This window comes from Mustela lutreola, chromosome 3, assembly GCF_030435805.1.
Source record: "Mustela lutreola isolate mMusLut2 chromosome 3, mMusLut2.pri, whole genome shotgun sequence".
Classification (NCBI taxonomy): domain Eukaryota; kingdom Metazoa; phylum Chordata; class Mammalia; order Carnivora; family Mustelidae; genus Mustela; species Mustela lutreola.
This window is the reverse complement of record NC_081292.1, coordinates 111,932,389-111,941,536: the sequence shown is the minus strand read 5'-3', so window position 1 is coordinate 111,941,536 and position 9,148 is coordinate 111,932,389. Positions and strand designations below refer to the sequence as shown.

Genomic DNA, 9,148 nt, shown 5'->3' with positions numbered 1-9,148 from the left:
TTACCTATAGGGTCATTCTTCTATTGTCTTGAAGAATAATTCCTGTCCTCTACTGAGAAGGTTTGTCAACAATAATCTCCTTATCTAATGGCCTCCTGGGCACACCCTGAGTGTTCTCACTTTTTGCAATATGGATATGCTAAGAATTTTCCAAATCTTTAAGTTTGCTTCCTTTTTGCTTAACAATTCCAACTCTTTGCTCTCTTCTAGTATTTTAGTATAAGGAATCAGGAGCCAAGACTCTATTTCAATTTTTGCTTAGCAGTTTCTATAGCTAAATATCTAATTTCAGCCCTTGAAGGTTCTTCCTGCTATAAAACACTAGGACACAAATACATTTCAGCCAAGGTCTTTGCCGCTTTGTAACAAGGATTGCTTTGCCTCCAGTTCTCAATAACATACTCTTTCTTTCTGTCTGAAACCTTGTCAGAATGGCCCTTACTATCCATATTTCTACCTTTATTGTGTTCATTATTGTGGAAGTATTCTCTGAGAAGTTGGAAGCTTTCTTTACAGTTCTCTTTTCCTTTAGAACTCTCTTCAGAATCACCTTTAAAGGTCCAATCAGAAGGATGTAGGCTTTTTCTAGAATACACCTCAAATGCCTCCAGCCTCTATCCATTATCCCGTTCCAAAGAAGCTGCCACACTTTGAGACATTTGTTACAACAACATTCCACTTCTTGGTAACAATTTCTGTCTTAGTCTTTTCAGGCTGTATAACAAAAATACCATAGACCAGGTGGCTTAAACAACAAATATTTATTGCTCCCAGTTCTGGAAAGTCCCAGCTCAAAGTGCTGGCAGATTTGGTGTCTGGTGAGGGCCCACTTTCTGGATTGTAGACGACTGTCTATTTTCTGACTGTGTCCTCATATAGAGTGGGGGGAAGGGGACACTCTAGGTATGATTTCATTAGGGCACTAATCCTACTGAGGAGGGCTCCACCCTCACAATGTAACCACTCCCAAAGATCCCACCTCCAAATAGCATCATGTTGGGTAGTAGGTTTTAACATATGAATTTTGCAGAGGAAGGTATTCAATCTATTGCAGCTTTTAGATCCTTTTTTTCTTTTTCTTTTTCTTTTTTTGAGGATTGCTTTTGGATATATTTTTCCTACTAAGTTACATTTCTTCTAGAAAAAGTTTTGGAAATTGACAGCTGTTCCATTTTTCAATCTCTGATATTAAGCCACTTGTTACATTCATCAGTAGCATCTAAAGAGGGGCACCTGGGTGGCTCAATCAGTTAAGCATCTGCCTGCAGTCCCATGCTCATCAGCAGAGAGCCTGCTTCTCTCTCTCCCTCTGTCCCTCTGCTGCTGCCCCTCCTTGTACTCTCCCCACCCCCATCAAATAAATAAATAAAATCTTTAAAAAATTTAAAAAAATTTTTTTACAAACAGTAAAGAGAATAGTTTGACCAGATGCAACTGGCTGGGAAGAAGCAACCACTTCAGAAGTGCTAAACTGCACTGAAATTCATTATGACAGAGCTTGAGAAATAAATGTAAAGTAGTATTTAAATCCACATCTCAAAACTGCAGTCGTTAATAAATATAATGCCAATAGCAACAAATATTTAAATGACAACTTCACATCTCTTCAAATGCAATGTAATGTCCTGGCTATATTATAATGACTTCATTGAACGTAAATGCCTTGATCTGCATTACCAAGATATTTTATACTGGCTTTTGTCATGTGACATACCCAAACAGCTCCATGCCCTTTAGATAGACTCATGCTCACCCATGATTTGGTAATAGGATCTGCCTAAAAAACTGTAAGGTGGTGGGAAAGTACTTTAGGGTCAAAATCTGGATATAAATTTGAAAATTTTTTGTCTTTTATTAGTTACTTAACCCTTCTTGGTTTCAGATTTAGTACCTTTAAAATGAGAATAGTATTATTCATCTTGAATGTGTCTGAGGGTGAGATAATCAAATAAGCTATATTATTAATAAGAAATAAATTCAGCAAGATATTATCGACATCCTCATCATCATCCCTACCAATTTTCTCCTTCTTCTTCCTCTTCATCTTCCTCCCCCTCCTCCTCCTCTTCCTTTTCTTCTTCTTCTTCTTCATCATCATCATCATCATCATCACATTTAAGTAATATTGAGGGACTATGTTTATAACACTAGACTAAGTCTTACCCTGGGTTCAGAAGATCACAGTTGATTTTCAGAATGGAAGATGTTAAAGTGTATTACATAAGCAAACATATTTAACTTATTAAAATGCTGGTGACAAAAACTAAAATGCAAGTGGCATTAGTCATGGTTGGGATGTTTACTTCCGTAAAATGTGATTTGATTATATAATAATATTCAAAAATATCTAATGAGTCATATAACAATAGTTGCAGCAGATAAATCTGTAAAAGCCCCAGGTTTTCATGGCTTAATACAGTAAGGGTTTGTTTTCTATTCATATTGTAGTTGCTGTAAGTTGGATGGGGACGAAGGTTGGTTCTGTGCCACACAATTATTGAGTGTTCCGGGAATTCATTCTAATGACTTCATTAAGCTCTAGAGTCTTGGAGTGTCCCATTGGAACTGTATTAATCAAGCTGGGAGATGGAAAGAAAAGAGAAATCATGGAAGATGGCACAGGAGAGTGCAGGAGTCAGGCCTGGAAACTGTATGGGCCAATTTCATGCCATTCCCATTGGTCCGAACTTGGCCCATGGTAGCTCCTAATACCCAAAGATGCTGGAATATGGAGTCCACCTATATGTTCAGGTGGAAGATAAGGAATTTGGGTGCCGGCAAGGCAGTCTCTGCCACAGGGTTCTAACATATAAAGCAAATCATGAATTTAACTGAATGAAAGACAATGCACAATTTAATAGTGTCAAAATCATCTGTGATACTAGAAAAATACTGTATGATCTATTCTCCCCTTTCTTACACATGTAAAAATTAACAACACTTTGATGATGGTCTTCTAATTAGTATATACCTCTGGGGAATGAAATTCTAGATAAAACCCTTAGTTTTCTCTCCTCCATGTGCATGTGAAGACCATGTTTCATAAAGATTAAGCTAAGTACTCTCAAGAAAAACATTAAGGCAACCAGACCCTTCTGAGGCTTGCTCTCTTTCTAGATATAGATAGATATGGATATAGATGTTCTGGTAGGACTTTTAGTGTTAAAAAAATGACAAGCTTCCTCTGAGGTAGTTAGCTCAGGTCCAAAGCAGCTCCTCTTCAAAGTTATATCAAGAACATGAGAGGTCTTCCAGTTTCTTTAGAGGTCCCTTTTGCCTTTTTATCTTACAAAACTTGAACTCATGACTGAATCCTTTCAAACATACTGTTAATTTTTGACAGGATCCCATCAAATGTCAATTTACACTTTATATCCCATCATAAGCCCAACCTGACCTTACATCCCATTTGATTCTGTGGCCTGTTTATAATGTGTTCTGACCTGTGAAAATCTCCCCCTTACCATATCCTGGAGTTAGGAATGCCCAGAACTGCACTAGAATCCTCTAACAGCACTCGGGAATTCTGTCAGTATTATTACTTCATCACATGGAACCTAACTTTTCATACTTTAGTGAGCATGGTTGTCAAGAATTCCAAAACTGGGACGCCTGGGTGACTTAGTCAGTTGAGCTGCTGCCTTTGGCTTGGATCGTGATGCCAGGGTCTTGGGATTGAGTCCCACATCAGGCTCCTTGCTTGGCCAGCAACCTGCTTCTCTCTCCAACTCTGCCGACTTGTGCACTCTCTCTCTCTCCGACAAATAAATAAATAAAATCTTAAAAAAAAAAATTGCCAAACGGTTTTCTCTGAGGGTAATATGAGAAAGAGGAAGGAAGTTAGGAAGTGAAGAAAGATGGAAGAAAGGAAGAAGGAAAGATCCGCCCTGCCTAGTTCACAGGATCAAATGCAGATGATACTGGTGTGATAATGTGGGTTTGTGTAACCTAATTCCATCAACTATTTTTATACTTTTGCTTTGAGGAAACAAAGCAGGTGGCAAATTGTCATACTGCATTTTTTCCCCATGGAGCCTTCTGTATGTGTGAACCTATATTCCTTGGAAAATGTAAAAGATTTAGTTAGTCAATGGAAGCACCAATCTAATACCAATCTAATTCCAGAAGTTTGAGTTCATTATTATTTAATGCCTTAGGGTACAGGAGACAATTTGGATTTAAGATATATACCAAAAGACAGTATGTTTATACATTAAAACAGCCAGTTGTTATCCTTAAATTCCATTAAATTTTCAGTGTTTACTGTTGCCTTAACACATCATTAAATTATGAATACACTTATTTAGATGCCACAGACCTCAAGAAAAATGCTTTGGTGTTTGAAGGGTGTTATTATTTTCATTATTAGAAATTTTGTTAAACTGTATTCAAGTAAGATGTCTGAAATGCTTACAGAATTGATTGGTTAATTTATCAACATGAGCATATTTTAAATTAATAAACTTCCTAGTTAAATTACTTGAATACATTCTTATTTTGACTTGTTACAAATGAAAGTTTTGCACATGTTGAGGATAGATATGAGACAAGACATTCTTTAAGTCAAGAACATTACAGTACTATTGGGGAGATTATTCTGTTGAGTACCATTTGTCAGTTACTAAGAATATAATGGCAAATGAAACACTTAATTTACATGTGCTTGTCTTGTCTCTCCTACTAGGATATAAGTTTCAGAAGGCAAGGAATGTGTTTCACAACTTTCTTTCCCTTTTTAACCACTCTTAAGATTCTCAAAAAAAAAAAATGCTATGTATTTGTAGCCAACAAAATAATAGTTGAAGAAGGTAAAAAAAAATAAGTGAATAAATACAAAATAACTTTCTATAGAGAGGGATATCAATACCAAGAAAGTTCCATTCACCCAGGGTAATGTCTCTACACACACAGTTCAGGGGCAAAAGGTTCTGTTTTTCTCTAAATCTTCTTGATACATGGCTGTTATTAGTTTGCTATATAAATGATTGGAAAATCTCACAGAGGCAAGTTGCTTTTAGCTGTGAATCTTCAGACACTTTAATGTTTCCAAATGAATTCAAAGTGCTGTTAGAAATGTCATTAAGTGGTTATCCATGGGCTGTGGGATTCATGGCTTAATATTTATTTATGCACTTATTCTTTTATTTTTGGGCAAAGGGAAACAGATATACCCATTCTTTGTGACACATGGTGCAGGCACATGAAAAGATTCATTGATAATAATTTCAGGGCACATGATAGAGAAACTCATTGTTTTTCCATCAAGAAATACTCTGGAACCAGCAGAACTTGACACATTGTGAAAAGAATCCTCGATAAGGAAACACCACCCCTGTTATCTTCTACATATAGAAAAAGGGAAACAGGGAACATCTAGGTGAATATAATAATGGAAGCCTCCTGACAGAGAAAATGACCTTTAAAAAAAGGGCCAAATCTTGTGCGCTCAGTCTGTGATATCTGCTTGTTCTTCCATCGATTTATCTCAGACCTGTACAGCCAGCTTCTTGCTTAACTGCTGAAAGGGAGAAAGGAATGAGTGTCCAAGGCCACCCACATTTGTATCCAGGCATGCATGCATCTTCCAGATTCTCCATAATCCTCATGTATCATTTTCTTTTTTATATATGAGCAATTATCTAATTTATAAAAAGATGCAACAATATTTAAAATGAAACAAAATATAAATTTCCAAACAACATCAAAAAGTGACTGTATTTAACCATACTCAGCTCACAACAGAGCAAATGGATAAGAAGAATATTCGTGCTATTAGCGTTTTGCTAATATGAACTGGCAACAGAAAAAGCCAGAAAAGGAAGACAGAGAAACACCATCTTTTAAGAATTAGAACCGAAGGGCCCCATAATCATCAATGTTGTACCTATGGTTAGAAATGTACATGATGGGTACTCCAGCAATCTTCTGGATCCTTCCTTTAAGGTCCCGATGGACTGTGGCCACAATGTAACACTTGTGTTGAGTTACTCTCTGTACTAAGCAGTCATCTGCATAGGTTCCCTTGTGTGTGCATGGTAATCTTTCAAATCTTAGATCCTTGTTAATCTTTAGAGCCACTCAATACTTTTGTCCCAGTTTCTCAATTTCTGCCATTACACAGTCAGTTATACAAAGGATACACTTGGTGTAAAGACAGTCCATCATTGACTGTACTAAATCAAGTTTGGCTTTAATGGAAAAGTTGATAAAGTTGGTGTCAACCAGGATGTGGTAAGGTGGACCCAGCTGTGTGTAATATTGGAAGAATAAGCAAGAAGGATGTTGGGGGACGTCTTTTTCTTTGAGTGCATTAGAATCTTTCTTTTCTTTTCTTCTTTTTTTTTTAATATTTAAATCTGTCCTTCTCTTTAAGCCTCTGATCTTGGAAACTAAGCATTCGCTTCATGGTTGCATACTTTCTTGTTTTCTTTTGCTTCCCCATGTTCATGCTATACACTTGTTTCTTTCATGTATCATTTTCTTAACAAGAAAATATAATTTTTTATTTTGTTTTTACAAGGCACATGAAATCTTGTAGGATACTTGTTCAAATCCCTTTCACAAATGCATCATTCCATTTTATCCTTAGGACAACCTTTTAAAAGTAGCCCTAAACAAGTCTTACCCTGATTCATAGCTGAGGTAGTGAAGGAATTAAAGTGTCTCAAAGTCACTATATTCTTCAAAGTTAGCTCTGGAAGCTGAGCCTAAGCCTACCAATTAAAATTGTGTGTGTGTGTGTGTGTGTGTGTGTGTGTGTTGTACACTTTCCTTGGAAATCTTCATACTGATTATGAGAATAACTAATATTCTATTTTCCTTTAGGTTTTGTAGATGAGAAATGAAGGTTAAGATGTGTGTGTGTGTGTGTGTGTGTAAACATACCACAATTCTTTATATTTACATTTAGCCCTGGCAAAAAGTCAGAGGAAGGAAACTCCTTAGAATTAGAATATTTAGTTTATAGAATATAAAGTCAGCCATCTAAGTACAGAAGAAAAATAAGAGTTATACTGACTGCTTCTGAGAGGACATGAGAATCAAACGGTCAATGAAGTGTAGCTGTTATCAAGACCAGTTTAACTTCTCTTTTTATTTTATTGTCACATTTACAGATTTAGAGCATTCAGAACCATGCGTAAACACATTATGTAAAAGTAAGTAATTAAGTGGCTAGTGACTATAGTAGCATTTTATGTTAACTGCATCCTTAAAGTAAATGTTACCATATTCCAGCTTTTCTTGAGAATAACTTCAGTGATTTCAATTAGCTCATTTCAGTAATTTCTCACGATGCACCCACGTGGTGGAAAAGAGTGAGAACCACTGGACATGAGCTTGAAAACACTGCTGAGCTTTCCAGTTGTAAGAATCAGGAGAGACCATATTTTGCTCCTGTCATTTCTGTCACATAGGGTCTATATAAAAATCAAATGAGACAGCATTGGTGAAATACATTAATTCAAAAGCATAAAGCATTTCCTTTACAAGGAAAATTAAAACACAGATTGGAAACAAAAAGGCTCTATGAGCGAAATCATTAAAATTAAAAGCTAGTTTAGTAAGGATTTAAAGAAATTTAATGATGTAATATAAAAACTAAATTAAAGCATCTAAAAGTAAACAAGATTTGGAAAGACCCTTAACTCAGTTATTGGAGGTGTAAAACTGCATCTAAGCAAAAATGGTAAGAACAAAGTTAATTGAAAAGTGGAAGGTGCTTAAACAGAAAATGATAAACATCAATGATAGAACTAAACTAAACACCAATGATAGAACAGGCCAAAACAACAGGAAAAAAAGCAGTTCAGAAGGAAAGTCTATACCAAACAAACAAACAAAAAGTCACAGTTAAAGTACAAAGGCAGTTATTTTTGTCCTTTCATTTATTCAACGGTACTGACCGAAAGTAGGTGTGACAAGAGTGAGTGAAGGCAATGTACTGCTCTTGTGGAGCTTACTTCAGAGAGACAGGAGGTAGATCTGAAATAGCTAAAGACATACACATAAAATGTATGCCTCTGGCACTGCTTTTGAGACACATACAATACCCCCACTTCCCTCTTCTCCAGACACTGCTGTAGCGACCAGCTGGATGAGGGTTGGTACCAGTTGTTCTCAGGTGCAAACCGGCAGCACCTTGCATTTGCACAGGCACGAGCCCAGTGAGGGACAGTGTGTGCCTACAGGGCCATCCTTGACCAAAAGTCTGGTCTGGTGCTGATGTGGCATTTCCAAGAGATGTCACGCTAAACTTCTCAGCAGGCCCCCTGGGATTAAGAACCTGCTGTAGTAATGGCCAACCTGATGATGTAGCATTGTCTTGACTTGCTTTCCTGTGCTTTTTGAATCTCTTCTATCATTCACTTTACAGATAAGAATCATCAAGGTTCAGGGTGCCTAGGTGGCTCAGTGGGTTAAGCAGCTGCCTTTGACTCAGGTCATGATCCCAGGCTCCTGGGATTGAGCCCCAGATCTGGCTCTCTGCTCAGTGGAGAGCTTGCTTCTCCCTCTCCCTGCCGCTCTGCTAACTTGTGCTCGCTCTGTCAATAAATAAAATAAAATATAAATAAATAAAATTTAAAAAAAAAGAATCATCAAGGTTCAAAGAGGTTATGTCATTTACTTAAGGTCCCCCTGTTCGTAAGGAAAAACAATACTTGTCTTAAATGCCTTGCTTCAGAACTTAAGCCCTTCAATTTTTTTTTCTTCTTCTGTCTGTCCCTAAATAGGCTTTCCTTTCTCCATCCCCTTCGATAACTTCAAGACACTTGTGCCCCTTCTGATGTGAAGATGTCAGTAGTAATTACTTCTTTTATAATTTTCAAGTATATTTATATGGAAAAATATTACTCCAGAGGGCAGAAGTGTAATCCAAAGGAGCTAATCTCTAATGGTAGAACTCCAGGCATCTTTATTCCTGAAATTGGACAAGTCTTTCCTTCCCTCAAATTCATAATCACAGTATGTAGATGGCCACTTAGGTAGTTCCACACAGGCCCCTATAAAGCCTCCCCGGTAATAAAAATTAAAAATAATAGTCACTCCCATCTTGGGTTGGTTTCAAGTACATCGATAGAACAACTTATAGAACTGTCATACTTTAGGGAAAATTGCAGAAATCAGTGTTTCCAGTCATTTGCTAACT

The 9,148-nt window shown here is 36.9% G+C and overlaps 1 pseudogene; it reads right to left on the bottom strand.

Annotated features, from left to right (window-relative positions):
* Positions 1 to 5,847: 5,847 nt before the first annotated feature.
* On the bottom strand, positions 5,848 to 6,442 carry LOC131828095 (rRNA-processing protein FCF1 homolog; annotated as a pseudogene).
* Positions 6,443 to 9,148: the final 2,706 nt, after the last annotated feature.